General features: G+C 42.0%; 1 protein-coding gene and 2 pseudogenes across 3 annotated transcripts in view; 1 reads left to right on the plus strand and 2 right to left on the minus strand.

Annotated features, from left to right (window-relative positions):
- LOC139468148 (protein N-terminal asparagine amidohydrolase-like) overlaps positions 1-27,803 on the minus strand; it is a 638,951-nt gene that overhangs the window by 131,277 nt on the left and 479,871 nt on the right. The window lies entirely within an intron of this gene.
- Positions 5,033-6,467, minus strand: LOC139468820 (uncharacterized metal-dependent hydrolase YcfH-like; annotated as a pseudogene).
- On the plus strand, positions 9,655-13,080 carry LOC139468151 (uncharacterized; annotated as a pseudogene).

The raw sequence follows: 27,803 nt of genomic DNA on the forward strand, positions 1-27,803 counted from the left end.
ATCTCACCAAGGGCACTACATGGGAGTATAATGTCAGCATACCAGAAAGTCTAAGAAGTGACTTTCCTGTCCAAAAGATTTCAATGTCAATTCTATTCAACCATGCATGCAAAGATCCTGTTTCCAACCATACCTTAAACATTTGAGACAAATGTTTCATGATGTGGAAGATCTAATAGGAATCGAAATGACTGTCGATAATGAGAGATACGTAAAAGTATGTCCCTTGAATCCCAGCTCTGCACCTTCGATGGTCTACTTTGAATCTGTCAGTCCATGCCATATAGCAAATTACCAAGCAGAAAGTTGAAATAATCTCCTTGAAGTTATAGATGGACTAATGCGAGAGCTTTTTGACCCAGACAAAAGCCCACAACCACCCATATATTCTTCCAAGAAAGGACAAGACAGTCGCGAATAACGAATAATGTTATAATTATAGCATTTAGTAGAGTAAATCTCTTTTGTAAAAGGCCATCTTCAAACAGTAATCTTATTTCAGGAAACAAGGAATCGCCAATTCGGATTTACCAAACAAAGACAAATATGCCTGTGTGTAGTTATTAACACATGAATTTGAGAAAAACGTAGAAGGAAAATATGTCCAAAGCATATTTAGCGTTTCTGTTGTAATCTTAGGGATTTTGAAACAAGCTATAGTCCATCAGAGTCTTCTCATCACATTACCACATTGATATTATTTTGGGTCTTACACGTTAGGATTTCATATATATATCTTAAGCACTACACACAGGTACTAATTACTTAAAGGTGTGAGTTCGGCAACAATGCAGTTTACCGGGGACAGCCCGAGCTCTACCATCAAGTCAATTACCACGCTATAGTACTACCGCTGTCTCGCTACACCATTACCGTGCCTCACGCTCCGGTGACACCCATTTTCAGTCTTAGGGAAACTTACACGTCTTTATGATCCAACACCCCTTTTCCTTCCTTAGAGTTAGCTTGCTTTGGGCAAGGGTTAGCCATAATTTTTACCTTTTCAAGCATTAATCCAGTTAATCCGACTGGTCGGTCATGATGACATAGGCGGGTGGGGTTTCAAGAAAATATTAATGGGAGAGCGGACAGAAACGTCACACGCATGCGCAATTCATCATTTTCTGAATTACACATGCTTGTTAATGGGGTGCTAATGACCCTTTAAACGAGGACTGATTACATGTGATAACGCTCGTGGTCCAGTGGTAGAGCATCAGCTAATTAACGTATTAATTAGCCGAGCTGGCGAAGTGCGTTCAAGCCCCCACAGCGCTAATTGTATCTGAAAAAGTGCGCCCAGTAAAGTGCACTACTCCCCTGAGTTCAATTTAAATTATCGGTAATTCCCGACTGAAGTCATCGGCAGACCCACCCTTCATCGGTAAATGCCGAACTTCCGGATTTGTGTGTTCGTGCCGTGTTACGAACCCACTACACAAAAAACATGGCCACACTGCATATTGTGGTAATAGAGTTGACCTAAAATACATTTGAGAGAACTCGTCGCCCAAATGCAATATGTTCTTATTGCATAGGGTTTCCCCCTTACCAAATCGGTAAGACCCGCCTCCGCTCTACATTTAGGAGACATTTAGGCCCCCACAGCAGCCAAACAAGTCGACATGATGGTTTCTCTAGCCACCCTAAGGGATACTGACCTCGACCCTCTCTTGCAGCAGCTGAATGATGTCCCACTCCGCCTTGATGTTTAAGTGAAGGACTTTTTAAAATACAGGAGTATTTAAGATCTTTAGTGGGATGGGAGAAGTGTTATAGAAGTCCAATATAAGCAGTAATTGTAATCCGAGTACATTTAGTAAACCTTGTCCATCATAAGTGTCACCTATTTATGTTATATCACAATCTATCTGCAAATTTCCATTCATTATTTTCACATTAAAATAAATAAAAAGATTATAGTTAGTATCATAGATAGTTACCTTGAAATGAACTTCATATATCTGAATCAACTTTGTGGGTCATGTTCACTGTTGATAGCTTATCACTGAACGTTCACGCAAGCAGCACTTGTCAGGCATGACCTGATTACCACTGTGTGTCATTACACTATTTACATCCATGAATAATATACCTACTGTTATCATTATGCACTATTATTGTACAGGTTGATGCATTCCATGTGACCTTGTGATTATATTTGTTCGCTGTTTGGATTCATGATGTATTTTGAGTGATAAGTCAGGGACTATTTCTTGTATACACTCTTGCAGCATGGCTATTTTTAGACAGTAAGTTGACATTTGATCTAGATAAACAATGACCTAATACACTGGTTATTGAAGTTTTTCCAATAACTTTCTTGCTCTAAAATGTTTCAAGTATATTTCACTTTGGAAATTAATGATAATGGCAACAATGCAGTTTACCGGGCGCAGCCGAGCTATACCATCCGCTCAATTACCGCGCTATAGTGCCACCGCTCTCTCGTTATACCGTTACGGTGCCTCACGCTCTGGTGACTCTCGCTTCACGATCCAATACCCGTTTTTGGTCTTCGGGAAACTTACACAGCTTTACGATCCAACACCCGTTCTCGGTCTTAGGGAAACTGACACGTCTTTACGATCAAACACCCGTTCTCAGTCTCAGGGAAACTTACACGTCTTTACGATCCAACACCCGTTTTCGGTCTTTGGGAAACTTACACGTCTTTACGATCCAACACCCCTTTTTGGTCCTTAGGGTTAGCTTGGTTTGGGCAAGGGTTAGCCATAAATTCTTACCTTTTCAAGCGTTAATACGATTAATCCCATTGGTCGGTCATGTTGACATAAACAGTGGCGGGGTTGGTGTCAAGAAAAGATGAATGGGAGAGCGGACCGTTACGTCACACGCATGCGCAATTCATTGTTTACTGAATTACGCAAGCATGCTGATGGGGATTCTAATGACCCGTTAAACGAGCACTGATTACATGTGATAGTGCTCTGGTCCAGTTGTAGAGCGTCGGCTAATTAACACATTAATTAGCAGAGCCGGTAAGCCGGCGAAGCACGTTCATGCCCCCAAAGCACTAATTGGATCTGAAAAAGTGCGCCCGGTAAAGTGCACTACTCCCATGATAATTACACTTGATTGCACTGAATAACTAATTTGATCTGTTTGACATTTCTAAGGTTACGGTGACCCGTCAATTATGTTTACGCTTGGAATAGTGACTGTTTATAACTTGGATGTCTGTTTTCACATCAAAGTCATAGATTCATGATAAAGTATTTTCCTGCAGTCTAATCTAGATTTGCAATGTTCAGACACATAGAGGACAACACATACGTTCCCATATTTCTTGCATTTGTACCTGCAATATGACAGTCGTTCTGTGTTATGACATTTCATTGCTGACTGTTCAAGGCAATGTAGTGACTTTACCTCCGCGAACAATATGGTGATTAGCTGCTCTGAGGGTTTCGCCAATTAATAGTATGATCACATGGCCCAATCCATGTAGTGTTATGTTAAAATACGGCCAGCGACTGCTAGCTCAGAACTAGGGATTTTACCTGTTTCGAAGCTTCGTTTGCAGATGACCCCTTTTCCGGCAGCGCTCGGCCACGTGCATCTCGGCCTCGGCTGCCCGAACACTTCCAAGGGAAACCAAATGTCTCTGACGGAAGTAGAGATCGCCTCACACAACACTCCTCCCTGTTTTCTAAGCTCGGGCACACCCGAGGACGTCCGTCATTGCTGAAGGTCCTCCCCCATCATTTCTGCTCAAGTACATCCGGAGATTTCTGTCATTGCTGGAGGAACACCTTATTTTTTAGCCGCTCTGGCACATCCGAAGACGTCCGTCATCGCTAAGAGGGATGCTTTAATATTGCTGGAAACCCTACTCCACACATTCAATCATGCGGGGTGTTAAGGGTTTGTACACATGAATGGACACGGGTACTTGATTTACTGTGTCAATATGGAGTTTCTATATTCTTGCAACCCTACTCCACACATTCGATCATGCGAGGTGTTAAGGGTGGGTAGGTTCAATGGTATCCCCACAGCCTATTGCATCAGATAATTTAAGATGCAAAATACCCATGAATAGACACGGGTACTTGATTCACTGTGTCTTGTATTTCCTTGTACAGTTGTGCCTCGTTTATACAGACTTCAGATATCCGGAAACCTCGGTTCCCGGATGATTTTCATTCAAAACGAAATAATTACTATATAAATTTACCCGTATATCCGGAAATTCAGTTTCCGGAACCGGACGGTCATTTTTATACACAAAACACTGAAATGCACACAAAATTGTCTCACTTATCCGGACAATACACTTCCGCTGGTGGTATTCCTTCCGCGAGTGGTAATCCTTTGATTTGTGAGAAGTCAATTAACCAAACGACACTGAGTTATGTTTGAGACGAGCTTGTTTATTCTACATGTAATCCCTTTCGATAAATATGGCGTTTGTGGAGGTCAAAGTTGTGTAAGTATGGCCTGTCAACCAGCGAAACGTAAGCGACACACAGTTACAGCACGCGCAAAAAGGGAAATTTGTCTGTTTAAAGAAAAACACCTTTCAGCAAGTTTAGAAACCATCAGTTAGCATTATGGCACTGAATTTGGACATACCATAGGAAAATCGACAATTGGTGACATTATAAAAGACAAGCAGAAGTGGCTAAATCTCCTGGAAAATGGATGTATCTGTTTGCTCTGTCAACTGTCATAAGTTGCATAATTGAAGGGAAGTAACTCTTCCAGTAAGAAGCTGGTTTCAGTTATACGGAAATTCGTTTATACGGACGAATTGTGAAATGACGCAAGTGTCCGTATAAACGAGGCACGACTGTATGTAGTTTCTAAATCCTTGCAGCCCTACTGCACACATTCAATCATGCGAGGAGTTGAGGGTTTTTTGGTAACCCCACAATTAGCATTGGATAATTAAGATGCAAAGTACCAATGAATGGACACGGATACTTGATGGAGTGAGTGAGCGTATCGTGACTGTACCACTTCCCTGACCCCTAGGAGTAAACCCGGGTGTCCTTCTTTTCACTTCCTAGAAGTGGTACAGAGCTTGGCTGTTGGCTGTTTCGGTGGCGAGAACCGATTCCACTGTTGTCCCACGGATCCTTGACACCAAGTAGGCCACCTCGCCTATATCATTGGGGGTGCTGATCCTGTTATTTCTCGGGGACAGGTAGGGTGCATCTGTCTCTAGGAGGAGCCTATCTTCTGGTACCCTCCTTAAAGCTCTCTTTTGTTGAGATGTGAATCTCGCCACCATTCCAGAAAATCCAAAGAAGGCCCTGGGGAATTTGACCAACCAGGCCTCTAGAACCTGGTAATCTCCCCCAAAGCAATGGACATGAATGCCTATGTCTGAAACACTATCTGCTTTGGGTTCCTGGCAGTGCCTATCCAGGATGCCTATAGCAAGGCAATGGGCCATAGCACCAAAATTCTTCTTCTCATCCATTGCGTTGCCACGGCAATGGACTACAACCTGATGGCTTGAGTTTAAGCAGGCTTTGGAACAACTCCCTCTGTCGCACCCAGGAGGCTGGAGGGGTTGACTGGACGATACCGATCTCCCCTAGGGCGACGACTTGAGGCTGTATCATGAGATGTCAGATCTTCTCCTTGATAACCTGGTTAAATTGGTCTGCCTTCTTAGGATGCAGACCAATAGTGTGGTGGATCCTTGTGTCCCGGCCTGTGACCTTTGGATATGTGCCCGGGTCACAATGTACGGACACCACACTAACCAACTGAAATGATCGATCTGGGTGTTGCTGGGGTCCTGGCTTTAGGGTGTCCTCCAAAGACCTACTTTCTAGGTACTTGCCAAACTGTCTAACTTGGAGATGATCCAGATCACAGTGAGAGTCAATGGCCTGAGGTGAAATGGGACCGGCAAGGGACTGACCATCAAACTCTGAGGCGCCCTCATCCAAGACGAGGACGTCCAAAACCTGCTCCATAGCTGGCGATGGCATTTCCGGTGGGGTCCCTGCCTCCATATGACCCTCGTCCGCCTCCTCTTGTCTGAACAGTGGCTTGGTTGTGACCGGTGCAGTGGGTCCGACCTCCTTTTGGCTGGTCACACTTGCCAATGATTGTGGCTGTGGTGCCAAACCAAGACTAAAGAGAGCCTTAAACCTGGCCCTCTGCTCCTCTGTAAGCAGGTTGAGGAGGTTCCCTACTACCCTCCAATAAAGGAGAACAGCCACAGAGTTCACCAGGCACATGGTGAACTTGTTGGGAACCCCAAGGGCCAGCTTGTGAGAGAACTCTCTCATCCGGGTAAGACCACTTGGGGAAATGGGATATTTCTCCAATAGGTCAGAGCCATTTAGATGATCTACCAGGTCCTCAGGAGTAGATCCGGGACTGAAGATATGTTTGACCAGCCAGATCAGTGCTGTCTGGGCCTGAACCAGACGCTTCACCTCCATTTGTCCCTCATCAAAGCACTGGGGCAAATGACTCATCAGGTGTTGCCTGAGATGCCTTGTCCGTTTGGAGCACCCCACCACGAAGCAAGGTGAGCCCTGTGCTGACAGGGATACGGAGGTGGTTTGGCCATGATCCTGTGTCAACACTGGCTTGCGGTTCCTGATGGGCTTTCAAGGGTTAGTCGGTGCTAATGAGGTCTGGATCACCTACCCCAACCTGTCCAAGGAAGTGACAGACACTCTTCGCTGTACAGGCTTTCCTTCCATGATGGTCCCCTCTGGCTTCTGTCCATGGTGGTACAGATGTAGGTCAACACGCCTTGGGGACCGCCCTCTCCTGCAAGTGATAGCCTGGATTCGTTTGGGGGGGACCTTCCCCTTCTTGGACTGTGTCCACGATGAGGTCTTTGAGATCGTTCACTCATGGGGACGCATCTCCTTGGCGAACGAGACCTGCGATTGACCCTCAACCAGGATACTCTATGTCGAGGATGCCTTGAGGGTGAACGTGAGCGGTACGGTGTCCCAAGCAATCGCGTCTCCGGATAGAACGTGAGCGGTGGTTCTCCATGATGTCTATGTTTGGTTTGGGTTTTTTGTCTACAGGTGCCTGCAAGAGTGGGAAACTATATATTAACCCTTCCATCATTTAAGTATGTGCATGGGGAGGCCACGCACATACACTTTCAGTTATCGTGACAGTAGTCACAGAAGTAAGAGTCCATTGTTTTAGACTCTTCGTCCGTGACCCCCACACACTCACCGTGATACCATTTATCACAACCATCACAAGCGATCATTAGTGTACTATTGTAGGGTTTCTGGCACTTACAGTATAAGATGTCAGTCTCCTTTTGGCCGACATCCGACTGGTATTCCACCTGTGTACCCTGTGTCATCCCCTGTTTGGACTCAAACTTGGCTTTAGCCCTCAACACCCATGCCAGAATTTTTCTATCCCGACACTGACGGAGGCGGTCATGGTGGACAGTAGAATCTCGGTTCCTGTATCGGATGATAAACAGGGTGGGTGTTCGTTTCTTAACAATTAGAAAGGGACCCTTCCATGTGGGATGCAGCTTTTTGCACTCTCTACCTTCACAGCGGTGTCCATGACATACACCAAATGTAACACTATTCAGGATGGCCAGCTGTGTAGAGGTGGGCTTATTGTGTTCATCGGAAGAAAGGTTACTGACCCCCCTTAAAAGGCTGAGTGTCTTTTCATGACCAGGTGATGGTCATAAATCGGACAGTTGTTGACAAAGAGTTTCCAGTGTATTGTACCACGAACTTGTGTCGACCCCCCTTAAAGATTTGAGTGTCATTTCATGACCAGATGATGGTTATAAATCGGAGAGTTGTTGACAAAGAGTTTCCGGTTTATTGTACCACAAACTTGTTTTGACCCCCCTAAAGATTTGAGAGTCACAGCCATCCATTGAGAAACCCCTATATAAACCACACTGTCAGTGTAGTCAGGAGAGAGGCAGAGAAGGGCGCTGAACACTGACCAGGACCAGACCGACAGAGCAGTCCAGAAGAAACGGCATAAGAACACAAGCCATCGGCCAACAGCAAACAAGTCAAGTCACCGCTCAGAAGGCCAGCACACTGGGACGAGCTCTAGTCACACTGGGTCACGCCTCAAACAGCCCATAGCCTCTCTCACAGTCTCTGCCACGCCCTTGTTAAGTGTTCGTAGTACCAGCATATAAAAGAGTCCTTGTTATTAAAAAACCTGCTGAAACCAAAGACCGTTTTTGTCTGTTGTGCTACACATGGAGCACATTGGGGTTCTTCTTGGGTGCCATGACCTGGATCCCTCTCAAAACAGAGGAACAGCCTGGGACAAGTGAAATTGACGCTCGGACCAACTTGGGTAAGTAGCTCAGATTTCTTCTGTTTCATTATTCGTTATGGCTGGCCAGGAATTGGGAGAATTTTTGACAGGGATTGCAGGACAAATAACAGGACAGTTATCTAATCTTTCGACAACCTTAGGAGTGCAGGGAATAGCGCAGGTTATAAAAACTTTTGATGGGGAACCAACAAAATTTAAGGAATGGCTTGAAAGTATAGAAAAATATGCGGTATTAACAAACACAGGTCAAGAAAGAATAAAACTGGTGGCCTATCAGTCAAGTTCAGGGGCAGTTAGCGATTTTATCCATAGGTATCCACAAGACCATGATCAAGCAACAAGGCAGATTATAACCTTGGCAATAGTCGTAGGTGCTCAAGGTATCGCTAATTTTTTCCGTTCATTTGAAGGGGATCCAGCCATGTGTTAAGCGTTGGCAAATGCTTAAGTATATTCCGGATTATTAGGGAAGTTTTTGGCAGCATATAAGAAACTGAAAGTCGATTTTATTAAATAGGCTAAACAAATTATAGGGTTGAGGGAAACCCTAAAACGGGAGAACAAGGTTCATATGAAGAACAAAATAGGGAAACTGTGAACACAACAGGAAATTCATGAATGCTAAGACATACACGTGGTGTAAAGTATGCTAATATAGTTAGGGATTGTAAAAACATAAAGCATCCTGTTATGAGGATCAGTTCTTGATCGCGGACTTCGTCAAGGGTGTACTGACATGATAACGGTGATGATCAGTATTTGGTCGCGGGTAGCGACAAGAGTATTCTGATATGCTTAAAGAGATTGCCCAAACAGTCAGAACTTATGGGACGAACTATGGGGCACACAGGGGAACACATAACAGATGTTTAAACACTGAACACTCCTTCTCATGATGACACTGATTGGAAGGAGGAGGAGGGGACAACATTCCGTATGAATTAAGCTGGTAGCCCGAGCAGTGGTAGCTGGTACAGTTAAGATAGGAAAGCAAGTCCTCCAAAACTTACAGAAAGCATGACAAACAAGTAGAGTTCCATGGTTGAGTTGTGGAAAGTGAAGTTGCGGATAGCGACAGGTTCAGTTGTGGAAAGTGAAGTTGCGCATAGCGACAGATTCAGTTGTGGAAAGTGAAGTTGCAGATAGCGACAGGTTCAGTTGTGGAAAGTGAAGTTGCGGATATCAACAAGGAGAAATCTGGATTGAATCCACTGAACTGAAACGAACTAGAGCACATTCCAACAAAAGCAAAAAGGTGAAATAGTTGCTCCAGGCAATGGCTGGTTTATTATAGTTTTTATTTGGTTTGGGAGTAGAACCAGTGTATATGATTAATTACTCTTATGTTTCAGAGAGAACATGTTTCCTCTGGGTTTACTCTTCCTCATGGGGTTAGCACAAGGTTCGATTATGTACGAAAACATTGTATTTCAAAAACTGAATGATATTACCACGACAAGGTCTAAATGGCTAGTAACCTTCGTTATTGATTTAGACCCATATAGTCAGTTTATTGGGAAGTGTAGGTATAATATTGATCAAGTCGCGATGATGGTTAGACAGTTCTTGAGTCGCTACCACTCCAATAAATCAACAGGCATCTTAAGCATGTACATCAAATTAGACGAAGAAATAACAAGATTGAATACAACTTTAAATAGCCCAGCAGACAATTTTTTAGAGTATGGTAGGTTGCGCACACGACCCAAGCGTTCGCTATTGCCGTTTATCGGTAGTGCCTTGAGTTTCTTATTTGGCACTGTGTCTGACGCTGACCTAAGTTCTATTAAACAGAATGTACGTAGGCTTGCAGAGAATCAAGCAGGTATGGCACATGTCATTCAAGAAGGGCTCTCTATTATTAATACGACAAGAATTCAAGTATCGGAGAATCGACATGCCATTAATGAAGTCATTAACGATCTGGATATAGTGGGACAAGAAATTGCTAATGTTTCCACTACATTGAGCAATCGAATAGCAAAGTTAGAATGGGCAACAAAGACCTATTTGCAAGTGGAATTAGTAATCGAAAATATTCGAAGCATGGTACAAACCTTTTTGTCATATTTAGAACACCTCCAGCTGCAAATGAATATGTTGGCTTTGGGTCATCTGTCACCCAGCACCATAACACCAAGTCAGTTATTGGCTCTATTAAAGGACATAAAAACTCACCTACCTATTAGATTCCGGTTAGCGAATAATCCGGTAGACAATTTATGGGGATTCTATAAGACTTTACTGTGTACCACCGTCCTATTTGATGATAAGATACTAGTAGTCAAGACGATTCCACTTTTAGATGTTAATGGTGAATTTGGAATATACCAGGCTCATAATTTGCCGGTACCACTAGTCATGAATCATATAAATACAGGATCAAACAACATAAATAATATGGTAGCAAAATACCGGTTAGAAACAGAGGTAATCGCAGTCAATGCACAACGTACGAAATATGCATTACTGAAACCCTCAGAAGTTCAGATATGTACAAAACCCCTTACGGGCTATTGCCATATCCAGAGCCCGATCTACCCAATCAATCTTAGCCAACTATGTGTAATTGCTCTGTTTATGAAAGATGAGACAAAGGTCCGACAGACATGTCACACAGAAGTCCAACCAAATGCTATATTGCCTAGGGCAGAATACCTTACTGCGGGACGCTGAGTATTGACAACCAATAAAAGATTGGATCTTGTAGTGGTATGTGATACGGATAAGTTTTCATATACCAAAGTGGTCTTACCTCCATTGGCAATAGTTAAACTAAACACATCATGTTCAGCATCTAATGATCATTTGACCTTACTCCCTTATTATCATAATGAAAGCCAGTACGAGTTGGAAGAAAATTTTCTGAAGTTAGTTCATACCCCGAATGTTTCCAACATGTTGCTCTGGAAACCTTTCTTGAAAACTGCTATAAAACTGTACTTGACTAGGTTACCTGATAAACTCAAGAGTATCGAGAATATCCCTATGAATCATCTTATTGATCAGCTTTAATGATTTACAGGCCATGGTACCAGATGAGGAGATGTCAAATTGGAAATATTTCTTGGGAATAACCTTAACTGTAGTGGGAATTCTTGTGGGGATTTTCTTGTATGTAAGATTTAGGAGCACCTTTAGAATACAGTACCACAACTTCTCATGAGGACGATCTCTGCCGGAGGTCACATGTCACAAGACACGCAACCAGTTTTAGTGAGAATCCGTCGGACGCGAACCCGCAACCTTCGGATTGTTAGCCTGACAGCTAACCGACTGAGCTACGTCCACACTGTTAAACTTAGTGCAAATTTACCTAGTCATGCCTATGACGTTACGGAACTGAACGAAAAGGGTCGAATAGGTGACGGACACTTACGAAGGTTACGGGTGGGCATGGTGTCTCGTGACTTTAGTCTACGGACACTTACCAATGATCCCGATGCCATTTGGCACACTCGTCACATTCCGTAATCTACAAGATACCGGGTGGTGAGGAATGAGCCGATATGCCGCGAACTGAAAACGGCTCCAGGCGTCAGATGTCAGGCGTCAGACGTCAGACGTCGAACTCGCGAGTGCGCATGAATGATATGGTATTTGATAATTCGTCGGGTGATTTTTGTGCCAGAAAAGTGTGGTAGGGAACACTGTAAGGATGATGTGGATAAAAGTAAGGAACGATGGAGGAATAAGCATGACTAGTGACGACACAACGGTGAGTTCGCTTTTGAATCAGTACTGAAAAATGTAGCCGGTGAAAGTGGCTTGTGTGAATGCCCCGGGACAGTTTCCAGTTGCCAAAATATTCGACACAAAACCATTTCATCCTTTTTACTCGACATTTTTGTGGGAAGAATATAAGGAGCCTCTATATAATCTATAATAGCCACTAAACGAGTACCTAGCCCCTAACCCTAATGATCGTAAAGGGGTGATTGATCCTAAAGGGGATCCAAGGGTTAAGGATAGACTTAGGGTAATCTAATAGCCACTAAACGGGTTCCTAACCCTAATGATCGTAAAGGGGTGAATTATCGTAAAGGGGATCCAAGGGCTAAGGATAGAGTTCGGGTTAACCTACCCTAACACTGGCGACATTTGGATGTGTTCAGCACCACTAAATATCCCTAACAAACTACATTCTTTTGCATAATAATGAAAATTAATGCACTGAAAAAATAATATATGTATATTAGTTCCCATTTATAACCCTTTTAGGCACTTGAATTACGAGAAAAACGAAATAAAAAATAAATAAAAAATAAAAGTGCTTTCGTAAACTAGCGCTTGCTATAAAATGCGCTGCCGCAGGCTATATTCAGTAAACAAATATTCAAAACTCTCCACAGCGCTTGGCATATTCAATGACATTTCGTGTACAGAAGATAGATCACTGTGAGGAGCTTATGCACACTCGATGACCCCTGACGTCACAGGGCATTGTTTCGCCGGTGTGACTGGCAACATATTACGTCATAGGGTATGATCACGTGTTTGAAAAGTTTGTGGTACTGTATTCTAAAGGTAGGCCTAAGATTTATTAGACTCTGGCTAGCCAAGCGAGGAATGAGTAAGAGGAATGTCTTGGCTACAACCGAGTTTGAGATGGCGCCAGTTGACACTGGGAGCGCACGTCGCGCCTACAGAGGAAACCTACCCTCTGCGCCACTCTTGACACAAAGGGACTCCGATCCAGCAGAAGAAGTTCGACCAACTCCCGCCATACGGAGCATCTACCCGACGCTGGATGCGGGTACCCCAGGGCATCGTGAGTTTGACTAACCCACGTGGACAGGAGTACAGACAACAGAGAACTACATGAACTGTTGTCGTCGCATACGGTCAGAACACCATACTACAGAACTTTACAAGTTGACTGTGAAAAAGAAAAAGAAATATCCACAACGCATGAAAGACGATTTAACATGGTGCAGCTGTTTGCACTTCGGTTCTTGGTGTGCAAGGATGAACTGTACCCTGTTTCAGAATGTGTTTTATTTTGTGAATTTATATATGTATGCATATTAACTATATTCTTATTAACAACGGCTTGTTGTGGCTTGTACATACATTTGAGGTATTCGTATTAACCATATGCTAATGATATGCTAATGAAGTTGACAACGGATTGTTGTGGATTGTACATATATTTTGAGGCTTTCATGTATCTACGGATTGTCATAATTATTCTAAGAAATTTTATGCTGAAAATTTCTCAATAAGAAAAGGGCAAATGTAACACTATTCAGGATGGCCAGAGGCTGTGTAGAGGTGGGCTTATTGTGTTCATCAGAAGAAAGGTTACTGACCCCCTTAAAAGGCTGAGTGTCTTTTCATGACCAGGTGATGGTCATAAATCGGACAGTTGTTGACAAAGAGTTTCCAGTGTATTGTACCACGAACTTGTGTCGACCCCCCTTAAAGATTTGAGTGTCATTTCATGACCAGATGATGGTTATAAATCGGACAGTTGTTGACAAAGAGTTTCCGGTTTATTGTACCACGAACTTGTTTTGACCCCCCTAAAGATTTGAGAGTCACAGCCATCCGTTGAGAAACCCCTATATAAACCACACTGTCAGTGTAGTCGGGAGAGAGGCAGAGAAGGGCGCTGAACACTGACCAGGACCAGACCGACAGAGCAGTCCAGAAGAAACGGCATAAGAACACGAGCCATCGGCCAACAGCAAACAAGTCAAATCACTGTTCAGAAGGCCAGCACACTGGGACGAGCTCTAGTCACACTGGGTCACACCTCAAACAGCCCATAGCCTCTCTCACAATCTCTGCCACGCCCTTGTTAAGTGTTCGTAGTACCAGCACATAAAAGAGTCCTTGTTATTAAAAAACCTGCTGAAATCGAAGACCGTTTTTGTCTGTTGTGCTACACAAACCTCCTTCGGTGTAGGTACTTTCATTGGTTTTCAAGTCATAATACCTCTTCATTCTTTGTAAGGCTGTTCGGAGATTAGACCTGGCCATCTCAAGTGCCTCCTGGATTGCATTCTGTAAGGAATTCACATACTCTGGCAGGGAGTTAGATACATGTTTAATTGGGGATCCAAACATCAGATCAGCTGGTACATTCACCTCTCTTCCAAGCATCAACTTGTTGGCTGAATATCCTGTCTGTCGGTTTACAGATGACTGTATTGCTCCTGCTAGCTGTGCTAGGTACTCGTCCCACCCTGCTTGTGACTTGTTGACTATCATCTGGATTAATGTCCTGTTATACCGTTCTACCTGTCCATTAGAAGATGGACCGTAGGGTGTTGTATGGGTTTTGTGAATGTGTAGCAAGGAACATATTGACTTCAGCGTTCACTCTCAAAATTTCGACCTTGGTCCGTATGTAATTGGAACGGATAGCCAAATCGAGAGCAAAACTCATTGATAGCGGCTTGTGCCGTCACCTCCGCCTTTTGATTGGGAAGAGGGATGCACTCAACCCACTTTGTGAATTGGTCCACCATCATCAATTTGGACTGATTCCCTTTTTTGCTTAAGGGCAATGGACCAATAAAATCCAGGTGCACCCTTTCCATCGGCGCGCCTGCATGGAAATTGGTCATTTTCGCCCCAGAGTTTTTAGAGGGTTTCTTGTTCTTACTACATTTCTCACATGTTTGGACATATTCTTGTGCAACTTGAGAGCATCGGTACCAATAACATCGGGACCTTAGTCTCTCTCTTGTCTTTGAGATTCCCATATGGCCTGCTGGGGGAATGTCATGGACATGCATCAACACTTCTTGCTGGAGGGTTTGTGGAACAAGGAGCAGCTTGTTGTTGGAGTCCTGATTACTCTCTCGGACCACCAGACCCTGCTGATCTCGTGAGTATAATTCTTTGTCTATCCAGTAGGACTTTGTTGCTTGGCTTGCGAGAAATATTTCTTGTTTAGATGGTATTGTTTTATCATCCAACCATTGATGCAGAAAGGTTACCGGTTTTCTTGAGTATAGTGCGCACCCATGTATAATGCGCATCCCCCTCTAGCGGGTTCAATATTTTGGAAAAAAAGAAATTTGAATATTATACGCAGAAAAAAATTACACCGTACCCTTTCAGCGAAGTCCGGCAAACGAACGGGTGATGAAAAACTTTGTCAGTACAAATTCGAAATTTGAAATAAAAAATCCCCAGACATGTTTATTTACCGTTTAAATAGTATTTATGTTCTGCTAGGCATTGTTTTATATCCAGGGATTAAGATTACCTTGTGTATTTTCTCGTAAACTAAGCCGGAAACAGCAATCAGCTGTAGACACGTTTTCTTGGAATCGACCGGTGATTCGGTCAAGACACACCCAATGATATAACTTTATAGGATTTTTAATTCAATGATCGGCAAAAATTGTATCTGAAACTATTTTTTTTATCAGGAATAATATATTCCATTATTTTCTTAATTATATGCAGCCTTTACTAAACATATTTAAAATAATAATAACCCTAAGCGAAGCAGCTGATCGCTCTTCCCGGGTATTATTTTTTACATGGAACCAGTCTGACCAGTCACCGTCAAGGCTCACGTGCACGTGATCACGAGAATTTCATGTTGACATAGAATTGTCAAACAAAAACAAATATGACTTTTAACGAGTCAAAGTATGTCATTTATGATATATGTATCCATTCTCTGTCAACTAAAGTTCGTTTCAAGGCGTCAATAGCGGTATTCTGACCATGGTTGCTGTTAATAACGGTGAGTTGTGCGATCTTCCGATCGCTTCACACACGATTTCGCCGAAATTAATAAAAACAATATTAAACTTATGAAATAAGTTACAAACATAAGTCCAGATATACAAAGAACACTTTTTATAGCCAGACAGTGTAATTACATGATTAATTTGCGTACTTCAGTATGGATTTGTTGACATGGTATTTCCGGTGTTACGTGCTCACAGTAATGTTTTTCCATGGGAGAAAAAAACATCCAAACTCATAATTCGTGTATAATGCGCACCCCCTTCTACACAGCTGTGTTTTTTGGAAAAAGAGTGCGCACTATACTCAAGAAAATACGGTAGTTGTTTGTCCTTTCTTTGGAGCTGCCTTAACTCGTCCAGAGAATATCCAAACATTGGAGTGGTATCCTTCTCTGCATTAATGGTGACCTTCTGAACTTGGACGTCCCTTGGCTCCCAAAATAGTTCAAGATTTCCTGTTTGTGTGTCAGTCACCATTACTAGGCGCTGAACACTAACTTCACGCTTCGGACAGCTCTCTAAACAAGTCTGTAGATCTTGGGTAAAATATGTACTTGATGTACCTAGAACATTCCCCTCCATTGAAAATGTTGCTTGTCTAGAAGTGGAATCCAACAAGAGTTGTCTCACCTTTGCTTGAGTGATGTTTCTCCTTGACAAGGGTATGGAAGGCTCCCCAATTTTTGTGTCCTCTCTTGCAATATTTGCAGCCATTGCATGGGAGTGACAGGGGATCAACTGTTCCCTGATAATAAGGGCAATTGGGAATCCATGACAATCCATCTGCATTGAGGTGCTTGGCCCCAGGTCTACTGAGTACTGTCATGTCGTACTGACTTAATTCCTCAAGCCAACGGGCGAGCTGTCCTTCCGGAGATCTGAACCCTAGTAGCCAGGTGAGACTGCTGTGGTCTGTTCTTACTGTGAATGGCCTACCCAACAAATAATGGCGGTACTGTCGGGTAAACCGTATCACTGCAAGCAGCTCCTTGCGCATGGTGCAGTACCTTCTCTGTTCCGGTGTGAGACTAAAACTGCAGTAACTAAGTACTCTCTCTTGACCATCTTGCACTTGTATCAGTTCTGCTCCAATGGCCCAGTCTGAAGCATCTGTATCCAAGATGAAGTGGTCTTTCTTGTTGGGCAATGCTAACACTGGTGTTAACGTAAGGGCAGCTTTTAACTTTTTGAAGGACTGCTCTTGTTTTTCCTCCCAGATAAAGGTTTTTTTCCCTGTGAGGTCATACAAAGAACATGCCAGCTCAGCGTAATTCTTGATGAATCCTCTGTGATAAATGGCAAATCCTAGGAGTCGCTCAACTTCCTTTGTGCAGGTGGGGATAAGACAGTTATGAACACATTTCAGGCTACCTGGGTTTACTTCTAGCCCATCCTTGCTGACCACCCTGCCTAAAAATGCCACCTTCTTTTGAACTAGGTCACATTTGCTAGGTTTCAGCTTCAGATTGTATTTCCGGAATCGTTCTAATACTCTCTTCAGATTGATGAAGTGGGAGGGTATACTGGTCCCATTAACCACTGCATCATCCAAGAAGGCAAGGACGATGTGCCAAGTCAATCCACTGAGGACTAGTGCCATAACTCTAGAAAAAGTGGCCGGGGAATTGCAGAGACCAAAGCCCATTTCTGACGTGCTCATACAATCCATACTTTGTTATGAATGCTGTCTTTTTCTGGTCATTTTTACCAATCTTGACTTGCCAATATGCTGAATTAGCATCTAGTTTGGAGAACCATTCACTGCCTGCTAGCGTGTCAATACAATCTTCAATCAAGGGCAGAGGGAACACGTCTTTGACCGTAACGTCATTCAGACGTAATCAATGCACAAACGCACCCAACCATCAGACTTGTGAATGAGAACTGGAGCGGAAGCCCATTCTGACATAGAAGGCTGAATAACGTTTGCTTCCAACATTTTTTTCAAATGTGCTTCTTCCTCATTTTCAAATCCTAGCGGGGTACGCCTCATGCGTTGTCTGACAGGTTTAGCATCTGTTGTGTCAATGCTGTGTTCAAATGCGGTAAATTCCCCTAAATCCAGATCATCCTTTGCGAAGACATCCTCAAAATCTTTGAGTAGGTGCACTTATCATGACTGGTCATACTGTGGCAAATGCTTGCACGAACGTGGATAGAGGTCCTTGAGATGTTGTGGTAAGTTTGCATGTGTGTCATGACCTATTTCACCTGGTTGTTCTGTCCCTAGATCGATGTTTTGTTTGTTCCTGTCATCTCCTTCCTCCAGAACGACTTCCCGGATATCCACCTCTGATGCTTCCCCAACAATTTGACCCTTCTTTACTGTAATGTGGGGTCTGTAGTGTTAAGGAAGCAAATGACTGGCTTATTTCCCGGTGAATGCAGAATTCGTGGTGATAAAATGTCGGCCATTTCTGGAACTGGTTCGGAGATGTAGGTTTGTAAACTTTGCTCCATGTAACAAGGTGTCCTGGTTACCGATTGGGGTGGTAGTGACGTACGCCGGGGTATCATGATGCGACATACATTAACTGGTTTACCCGAATCCCTTAAAACCATGTCCACTGTTGTTCCATTTAGAGTTAGGATATGATTTTTCATGTCAATTTCTGCACTATTTTTCAGCAAGAAGTCAAAGCCCAGGATTATCTCATCCTATTGGAGCCACATATACGGGCATTTGGAAAAGCTTGTCTTGGACCTGCAATGTGACTGGTTTGGTGAGAAAACCCTGCATCTTCAATTCTCGTCCAGCAGTGCATAAGGTGACATCATGGTTCTTCACTGGTTTATGTTGGAGCTTTTTGAATAATTTGTCAGAGATAATTGTCACCTCTGCTGCAGTATCAATTAAGGCCTCTGCCTTTGTTTCCTGGACCAATAGCGGGATGGTAAAAACTGTTCCATGATGCACTGCATTGATGGTAACTTTGAAGATGTCACTACTCATAGCAGTTTGTGGTCTGCTAGGACCATTGCCGTGAGCAGTGACTTCCTCATGGGCACCTATAAAGGAATTTGAGAGACCTAGCTGTGGCGCCCTGATTGCAGTTTCCAGCTGGCCTTCACTCCAGTGTGGGGTAGGACTTAGGCCTTATGACCCACCCCGTTGGAGTTTAACTCCTTCTCCCCCTAACTCTGTTCCTCTTGAAATGTTACCCTTTTATCTTTAATTGGGCTTCTCTGAGGACAATTTATTTTAAAGTGTCCCACTTGGCCACACTGGTAACATTAATTGCTGCAACCAGGTGATGTTGCGAGACTAGAGGAATGGGAACGCCTATTACTAAACCTTCCCATTACTTTGAATAGCATGGTTTCAATCTTGTCGAACCTTGCCTCCAGCTGGTCTATTTTCTTTTCCAGGGTTTGGGTTCTGGAGTTGCTAACTGGTGACCTTGAGACAGCCCTGACTTGAAAATCTCCACCCTCTTGTTGATCAGATGCCAGGTATCTTATCTGTTGCTGTTTACCATAGATGGCCTGGTGGGTGTGCTGGAATGTGCGCACAGCATCCATTGCTCTCTAAGGAAAAGGGATGTAGATTGGCTGCATACTGACCTGCCTCCTTCTGCTCACATCCAAGACAGAACCTCATGATGACTTGTCGCTCAACATAGTCTTCTGACAATCTGTAAAAATGCAATTGTTGCTGTTGACATGAGCCGTTCTGACCATTTCTCCAGGGACTCATCTGGTTGTTGGCGCATGGTGTTGAATTTTACCTGCGCTGTTTCTGGAAGTTCTTGGCGATCATACCACCGTTGAAACTTCTTAATGAGATCCTCAAATTGGATATCGGGATCTCGCTCAATGCAAGAAGTGAAGTATTCACTCGCTTCGTCCTACATGCAGAAGCATTACTAGTCCCGTAGCTTCTCAGAATTTCAGTTCTCCCGTTTGGCATAAGTCCTAAACTTTAAATAAAAAGCTGACCAACTCTTTCCATTAAAGACCTTGATTGTCAGGCTGTTTTGGTCCTGCCTTGCATAGCCCTGACTTGGTTGATGCTGTCTGGCCCTTCCTCGGTTAGGAAACTTGTATTCCTCATTATCAATCAGTGGCTCTATGCTTATCTCCGGTTCTCTGGTACTTGGACAACCATGCTCTGTAACAATCTCTGTGTGTCGTCTGACATCCCCTGCACCATACTCTCAGTCATGTGTATATTTCTTCCTGGTTGGTTTTCGACCCTTCTTGGCTGGGGAATTGTTTGAACATCATGTGTAGCCTGATATTTGTCAATGACAGAAATTAAATGTTTTTGCTGTCTTGTTCGGTCGTCTTGAATCCGAGATGCTGTTGCCTGTGCTGGCACTTTGGGTCGAACCCCACCATGGATATTTGGTCTAGGGTTTGGACTGGGCTGTTTACCGGTACCTGTTGTGTCCGCCCTTGGCGTTCTGCCAATAATGACTGAATTAATGCATCTCTTTGACACAACTCTTCCTCATATCGGAGTGCTGCGACTTGAGCAAACGCTGGCGGTGAGTATGGTGAGTACTGGTAAGGTGAGTACTGTGGGGATATGTGCTGGGCATGCTAGTTACAAGAGTGCTCACAACTAGTGGTGGTGGCATACAATTGACTGTTGCAAGAGTGCTCGCAACTAGTGGTGGTATATGATTGGGTGTTGCAAGAGTGCTCGCAACACCGCGAGCAGGTGGTGGTTGATGTACTGGGGTCATTAAACCCCCTAAGCCCCCATACCCTGATGACATACAGGCCGCAGAACTTGGCCCCATGTTCGCTGAACTTGATATGCCTGGTTGTAGAAGGCTCTGAGCCAGAGGCTGGCTACCAATTGTAGTGCTTCCTATTTCAGGGCTTCCAGGTACCAAGAAATCAAAATAGTCAGCCAAGGAGGTGACTTTATGAATTTTTAAATGTAAAAATTCCTCCTTGGTGATATCCCCTTATTCTCAATGTGTGTCATTATTAATTTCGCCGTGGAACGGCCGATGCCAGGCACTGTGACCAAATCTTGAATTTCACAAGAGTTAATGTAAATTTTGTCTTCTGGCATGGTTTGATTCAATTTTGAAGTCCATATTCACTGTATGAACAAGATGTTTTTCAAAATCTATCTCAACACACAGCAGGTGTGTGATCCAAACTTCAAATAGTTGAGCAATATTGTATTTTGCAAAAAATATCGCAAACACAGCGAGTGTGTAATCCCAATCTCGACAATATTGACGATTCCTGTGTTGTTTTATCACCACAGAATTTTCAATTTTATTATACGATTAATCCACGATGAATAGGTATCATGATGGACCAAAAGTGGTAATAAATCAATCTCACACAAAAATTTCGTTCAGAAAATACATATACATACAAACAATCGCTCGTATGCAAAGTATCACGGACGAGGGTAAAGGTCACGAGGACAAAGGTTTAGTTGACGCTCGCAACAGACAATCTGCCAAACACGTCAATTCGCGTGGCACATGAATGAAAAATGTTTAAGACATACATATACATGTATAATAACATATAGTATCAATAATTACAATATTTGCCATACAATAAATGGAAAATGTCTTCCAATCGTACGACAAAATTTTGACTACAGATCGCCAACGGTCAAAACAATCAAAATGGCGGCCCGTTCAAAAGCAGAAATCACTGTAGTGATTTTACCTCCGCGAACAATATGGTGATGAGCTGCTCTGAGGGTTTCGCCAATTAATGGTATGATCGCACGGCCTGATCCGCGTAGTGTTATGTTAAAATACGGCCAGCGACTGCTAGCTCAGAACTAGGGATTTTACCTGTTTCGAAGCTTCGTTTGCAGACGACCCCTTTTCCGGCAGCGCTCGGCCTCGTGCATCTCTGCCTCAGCTGCCCGAACAATTCCGAGGGAAACCGAATGTCTCCGATGGAAGAAGAGATCGCCTCACACAACAGCAATATATTGACAATCTGTTTGACCCTTTCTCTGTTAACATTTGCCAAGTATTTTAATGAATCATGTTACTGTCCAAATTATTAAAGGACATATAGGACAACATCAATACTTGGAATGAGAGCATATTTTCTCCTATAGGCCTATATTTGCCAATGGTCTTAGCGTACGTTTGACGTCTTGTCAAACTGTGCTCCCAGTCGCTTGGTCTGAATCTATCCTTGTCCCTAATATCATTGTATCAGATATTAGCACAAATTCTGTTTGTTCAACATGTTCGATCTATTCGGACACTTTGTACAGTATAAGGACAATACCAATTGATAAAAGAAACTGATTGTTTTGGAAATTTCACTTGTAATGGAGATGACCACCAACCAAGATGGCGGGTCAAGGTCTAGGACACTAGGTACATATTTTGATACAATTTTAGGCCAAATTAAGAAGTAATCTTTTGAAATTTTATTACTTATAATAACATTTTCTCAAAACAATAAAGCTGATATAACTTAATATTATTACTTCTTTGGAGACTGAGCCCTGTTAATAAAATCTAATAGACTTAATAGTAGTAGATCAAAACTGGGGGTATTTATTGGCATCATTTTTCATCACATTGTTAATAATTTGTGTCCACATTGTTGACATTTAAAACCAAAATTAAACATAAAGTTTGTAAACGCAATTACAAACTTGGACTGCCAAACTTCATCTTTGCTTATGTTATTTGTGCTTTCACCCAAAGGGTGTTACGCTTTTCAAGCAATATCACAAACATTCTAACTTAGGGAAAAAGTCAAATTGCGAAAAAGACTTATACAGTAATCCCTCACTACAACGCTACCTTCGGGGGCCAAATAATTGATGAGCATTATAGATGATCATCGGTTTAACGAAGGTCGAGTCATAGGTAGTAGATGGCCAACATAACAGTATACATGCTCTGCCTACCTAACACGTTCTTCATTGCATGTTTCGCAGTTTAAAAAAAGATTAGAATAGAAGTTGTTTATGATTCATTGTGCAAAAAACAGATTTATCGAGTATTAATATGCGCTTTCCAAAAAACCCATGGTATCCCTTCAGTGAATTCAGTTGAATAAACAGGTATAACAAACTTGGTCAGAAACTTGGTATGAAATTTAACATAAAACTTTACTAGACATGATGATTTACCATTTAAATTGTATTTCCTGCTCACCAAGGCATTGTCTTATGTGCAGAGATTAAGAATACCCGGAAATAGCAATCAGTTGTGCACATGTTTCCTCCCAATCTACCAGTGATTCAGTTATAAAGCACCCAATGATACAACTTCAAAGAATTTTGATGCAATTGTCGAAGAAATTGTATCTGAAATTATTATTTTATCAGGAATAATATATTCCAATATCGTGTTATTTTAGTTGCAGCTTCCACTATATATATATTTAAAATTATAAGAATCATAAGCGTAGCACTTAAGTACAGGTGATATGAAGGATATTTTTTTACGTATGAAACAATTTAACCAATCACCGTAGGGATTTCCCACGCGACATATAAACGTATGTTGACATTTAACAGTCAAACTGCCTCAAATATGACTTTTAGCGAGTCATGATATGGCATTTATGACATGTGTATCCATTCTCTTTGCAACTAAAGTTTGTTTCAAAGCATCAATAGCGGTAATCTGACCGTGGTTGCTGTAAATAATGGTGAGTTGTGCGATCGACCAATCACTTCGCATACGTTTTCACCGAAATTATTGTAAACATTATTATAATTATTGAATGAAAATTTGAATTAGAGGAACAGCCCAATCCTCAGCTCACAGGGGACTATACAAAGGCTGATTGGTGCAAATTCAGGGAGGAATGTACATAATTCAACACCTCAGAAATTGCATCAGACAATCCTGATCTTTTTTGCCAAAATCTCACCTCAGCAAAAATGCCCACAAAACCAGCAAAACTTTGGTACCATGGTGGAATAGGGAAATAACAAAGCTAGGTGAGTGAGAAAGAAAGGCCTTAATTGGTCAACAAAAAAAGTCAAGGCAGACAGGACAAAAGGAAGACAGCTCATAGACGCTTCTAAAATAGAGTCATGGCAGACCTTCTGCAAATCTCTAAATTAAAAAACAAATACTAAATCAGTCTGGAGCAAAAAACACACAATCAGGGGTAACCTGCAAAAATTTCCAAGTTAGCCAACAAACATACAGTCAAAGAATAGCCCAACATTCTAGCTGAGCACCTCTCATCTGTCAGAAGCAACAAATCTTGCAGCAAAGAATTCCAACAAGAAAAAATGCTTATGCCTAAGAAATCAAAACAGCTGCAAAGCAAGCATATCTGGTATACAACACACCATTTACTGTGATAGAGTTTGATCATGCAATATAACATCGAAAAGGCACTGTATCTGGTCGTGACACGTGAAAAATGTACCTGATCAAACCAAAAGCTGACTCACCGAGTTGTACAACAAGATATGGTCCAAAGGAGAAATCCAATAGCATGGAAACATGCTGCAGTTATCCCGCTTCTAAAGCAAGGGAAAGGCGAAGCCCTGCCAAACTCTAATCAACCTATCTCACTCACTTCAAACATTTGCAAAGCTATGGAAGCCATGGTTACAAAAAGGCTCATGCATCACTTTGAAACTGGCAACCACATCAAAGATCAAAGAGGTTTCAGGATGGGACACTCATGTCTAGAGCATAGACTGGAAAATGAAATAAGGCCCAGTTAAACAGACAATACCTAGCAGCAGTATTTCTGGACTTCGAAATGGTACGGCATGACAGACTTCTCACCAAACCAGCACAAACTGAAGTAGAAGGGAACACAGAAAAATTCATAGACAGCTTAATACCTGGAAGATGGGTCGCTTTCAGTTAAAATAGGGAACAAATATGTCAATGGACAACAGCATGCCACAAAGCAGCATTTTAAGCCCAATCCTGTTTAACATCATGATCAATTATCTCTCCTACCAAAACTTCTAAATTCGCTGATGATGGAGCAATATGGGTAAAGCACAGAGATATTTCACAAATAAAAAGAAACTCCAGTCAGCCATGGACGGAGTAGATCGATGGTGCAATAAATGATGGTTCACCCTTTCAAGTGAAAAACTGTGGGAGTTCTGTTCAAAAGCAGGGGGAAAGATGCTATGGTACTCCATCTCTCCATAAAAGGCAAACCAGTCAAATTTGAAAAGTCCACAAAATTCTAGGCTTGATCCTAGATCAACACAACACTTGGAGCAATATAGAACATGTGGAAAACAGATGTCATAAAAACCTGAACCTACACAAGACCAAATAGCGTCCATTCCAATTTGGAATGAACTTGGAATGCTTTGGAAAGATCGCTCATTCCAAACTTTCCAAAGCTTGGAAAGATCGATCTTTCCAGAAAATCCAAAATTGGAATGGCAACATTTCCAAACATATTTCCAACACTGGAAATGTTTGGAATGACTTGGAATGGTTTGGAATGGTTTGGAATTGTTTGGAATTGTTTGGAAATACGGTTAGAAGGAACAAGTTAAAATATGTTTTATCAGTAATTTGAACAATAAATAGGCTATGAATTAGGGGCTTTAGGGGTTGCTTATATAGTAATTTTGAAATTTTGAGATTTGGAAAGAATGCCAAGAGTGGGTGGGGGACGAACTAAGGGAGCTGAGTGTTGGGTGGTTGTTAGATAAGGTAGTTTTGGTTTTATTATTTTATTTGGGGTTTAAATGCGACTAATTAGTCCTGTTTTAATTAGGTATAAACCTAAGGCTTTGATTTTTTCTAATTTATTTTGTGGATTTAGGATTGATTCTAGTGTAAGTCCGGTTTTAAGATTTAGGGTGATCTGTAGTATTGTTCGGTGTGTTTGGTAGTGTGTGCAGTGAATGAGTACGTGTTCTGGTGTTTCTTGTTTGCAATGTGGGCAGTTTCCTGTTGTGTGTAGTTTAGCTATTTTACGGTGATTATTTAGTTTGTGGTGGCCTGTTTGTAGTTTAGTAATTATTCTGTCGAATGTTTTGGATGGGTGTAGTATTTTTGGTTTATTTAGGGTTTTTTTTAGTACTTTCCTGATTTGGCTATTTAAGTTTTGGTATATATTTTGCTATTTTTTGTTGATTTTTTGTTTAGTGAGACTTTTGATTTCTGATTTTGAGTTGGATAAGTTTAAGCTTATTTCTGGGAGTTAAAGGGATAATTTTGCTGCTTTATCTGCCTATTCATTTCCAAAGATACGTACGTGGGCGGGGGTCCAAATGAACTCTATTTGTTTACCTGCCCTAGTTAAGTTGTTTTAGCCATTGAGTATTTGATTTATTAGTTTGGGGTGGTTTTTAGTGTTTTTATTTTTGAGGGCTTGTAGTTCACTGAGGGAGTCGGTTAGGATGAGGATTTTTTGTTGTTTTTTAGATTGCTGATTGTGTAGTGCTGAGACAACTACTGACTGATATAGAAGATTTAACGTGCGCTTTCCGACTGCAGCGTATTTCGCACACGGGCCTAGCTGGACCATTTAGTGTATTCCGAAAAGGGTGAAAGTGGTGTGTGCAACCCAAGAGGGGGCTTTTAGGGGTTGCTTATATTGAATTTTTGAGATTTTTAAATTTGGAATAAATGCCGAGGTGGGTGGAGGAGGGAACTAAGGGAGCCAGGTGAGGTGGGTGTTTGTATGTTTATAGGATTTTGGATTGGTAGATTAATTAGTTTTTAGATGCGCTTAATTAGGTCTGTTTTGATTAGGAATACGCCAAGGGCCTTGAAGTTTTCTAGTTTATTTTGAGGGTTTAGTATCTCATCTAGAGTAGGAACCTTATTTAGATTGAGGCTTTTGTTAGGTCGTTGGAGCTTTTAAGTATTTGGTTTATTAATTTAGGTTGTTTTTTGGTATTTTGGTTTTGGAGGGCTTGTAGTCCGCTAAGGGAGTCGGTGAGAATTAGGATTTTATTGTTGTTTTTAGATTTTTGGTTATGCTGGGCTGAGGCCATGCCCATAAGTTCGGCCGTGAATATAGATTGGTTGTTAGGGAGTTGGTAAGATTGTGTGGATATAACTGGTTGTGTGGTATGGACTCCGAAGCCTGTGTGGTTGGAGATCGGGTCTGAAGATCCGTCAGTGTATATGCGACACCCATTTGGCCAATTTTCGTGTATGTATGCAAGTGTGGTGGTTTTAGCTATGTTTGGGTCGGTTTGTTTATTTATTTGGTTAGCTAGCGTTGTGTCTATTTTGGGTATTTTGAGTTTAGGGGTGAAGATATTTGATTTTTTGCAGTTTTGTTTAAGATTTTGAGTTTGGTGTTCATTGAGGTAGTTAGTTATTCTTTGGGATATTGGGGTGAGTAAGGGGTGTTTGCGAGCTAGAGTTTGGTTTCTTGGGCTAATGTTTTGGTTAATTATGAGACAACTAATAGGTCTCAAGATTAAGTTTTCGGCTGGATGGCAGCTGCCATTTAATTACAAAACACACAGTCGTCTAGACGGCTCACATGTAAGTGTGCCGACATGTGCCTAAGATCATAAAATGGACAATCTTTGGTAACATCTAATTTATTGTTGTCTCACGCCAGAGCTGTGAATAATTCTGTTCATTGAACAATTGGAATTCAGGAAGTTATCAATAATTGTTTTACTTAACATAAGATAAGATAAGTTGTTTACAGCATAATATTATGATGTCAGGACGTACTACAGTCAAAACCATATATTTTAAAATCAATTTAATGACAGACTATGATTTCCAAGTCCCGATTAGCAAATCAATGAGGTATCAGTTTCACCACATGTGCACAGACCGCCTATACTTATATATATATTTTCATAACTATTCTCCAGTTAAAGTCCTATCCTCTTATCAAAAAATCTGTGAG

The sequence above is a fragment of the Haliotis cracherodii genome, unplaced genomic scaffold (assembly GCF_022045235.1).
Source record: "Haliotis cracherodii isolate W230 unplaced genomic scaffold, xgHalCrac1.p SCAF_2, whole genome shotgun sequence".
Classification (NCBI taxonomy): domain Eukaryota; kingdom Metazoa; phylum Mollusca; class Gastropoda; order Lepetellida; family Haliotidae; genus Haliotis; species Haliotis cracherodii.